Consider the following 1,197-nt stretch of genomic DNA (forward strand, 5'->3'; position numbering starts at 1 on the left):
AGAATTATGTTTTGTATACAAATCGAATTAACCAAGATAGGTTGGAAAATTTATTTGGCACGTTTCGCACCCAACATAATGGAAATAATATTAATCCAACTCCCATACAATTCATCTGGTCATTTAAACAAAATTTTTGTCTTAAATATTTTACTCACTCGGACAATGCAAATTGTATAGAAGACTTTGATGAAATGTTATCTAAAATAAAGACTGATACCTTTAATGACGAAACTATAAAAATAATATTTCAAGATAAAATACATTTAAATTTTAAAAAAAATACACTTACAATAGATACCCCAGATTATAGAAATTTATCGATGCCTGAGAAAAATGCTTTTACATATGTTTGTGGGTTTTTAATGAAAAAATGTATCGAAAAACATAGTTGCGAAGTTTGTATTCATTTAAAAAAATCACAAAAAAAATTGGTTGAGTCTTTCTTACTTTATTATTTCAAAGCATATTAAAATTCAGGAAAATCTATGTATGGAAATTTAATGATGCCACAACATGAATTCTACAATTATATAGATGAGTTAGAAAACATTTTTATAAATAGGTTTCCGCAAATATCTATTGAAAATGAAGTAGGTATTAAGTTAAAGCTAAGCATGACTAATGTTGTACTTCGACATCCATCTCCACTGTTTAATAAAGAATATTTAATTAATTATTTTATAAGGTTTAGGATTCATGCTGCTATTAATTTTTTAAATAGATATTTAATATCAGAAAAACAAAAAAAAAAAAAATAGAAAACTATGTATTTTAAATCATTTAGAAATTAATTAGAAGAATAATCATGTTTTTAATTTATAATATGTATTTATTTTTAATTGCTTATAGTACAAAATTTTAGTTTTTGTAATTTACCTATATTGTAACATTGTTTAGTTGTCAATATATTGTTTTATACCGTAATAAATTTAAATAAATATATTTTTGGGCAAAAATTTGCATATTTTACTTTTCTGTTAATTAATGTACTAGTATGCTTATTGTGCATTAATTTGTATAGATTGTGTATAATGTATATAATTGTAAAATTAAAAAAAAAAAAATGTATGTACTAAACTTGAGATTTAACGTGGTGTGTGAACACAAACTGTATATAATAATAAAAAATGATGTATAGGAAATAAAGACATTAACGATCTGACGAAGTGTGAATCGCCCGGACATACAGAAAAC

The 1,197-nt window shown here is 23.5% G+C and overlaps 1 pseudogene; it reads left to right on the top strand.

The window, feature by feature from the left end:
* The first annotated feature begins 323 nt into the window (after positions 1–323).
* On the top strand, positions 324–798 carry LOC107170479 (uncharacterized; annotated as a pseudogene).
* Positions 799–1,197: the final 399 nt, after the last annotated feature.

The sequence above is a fragment of the Diuraphis noxia genome, unplaced genomic scaffold, assembly GCF_037042655.1.
Source record: "Diuraphis noxia isolate RWA-SAM2 unplaced genomic scaffold, SU_Dnox_SAM2 contig0001, whole genome shotgun sequence".
NCBI lineage: Eukaryota > Metazoa > Arthropoda > Insecta > Hemiptera > Aphididae > Diuraphis > Diuraphis noxia.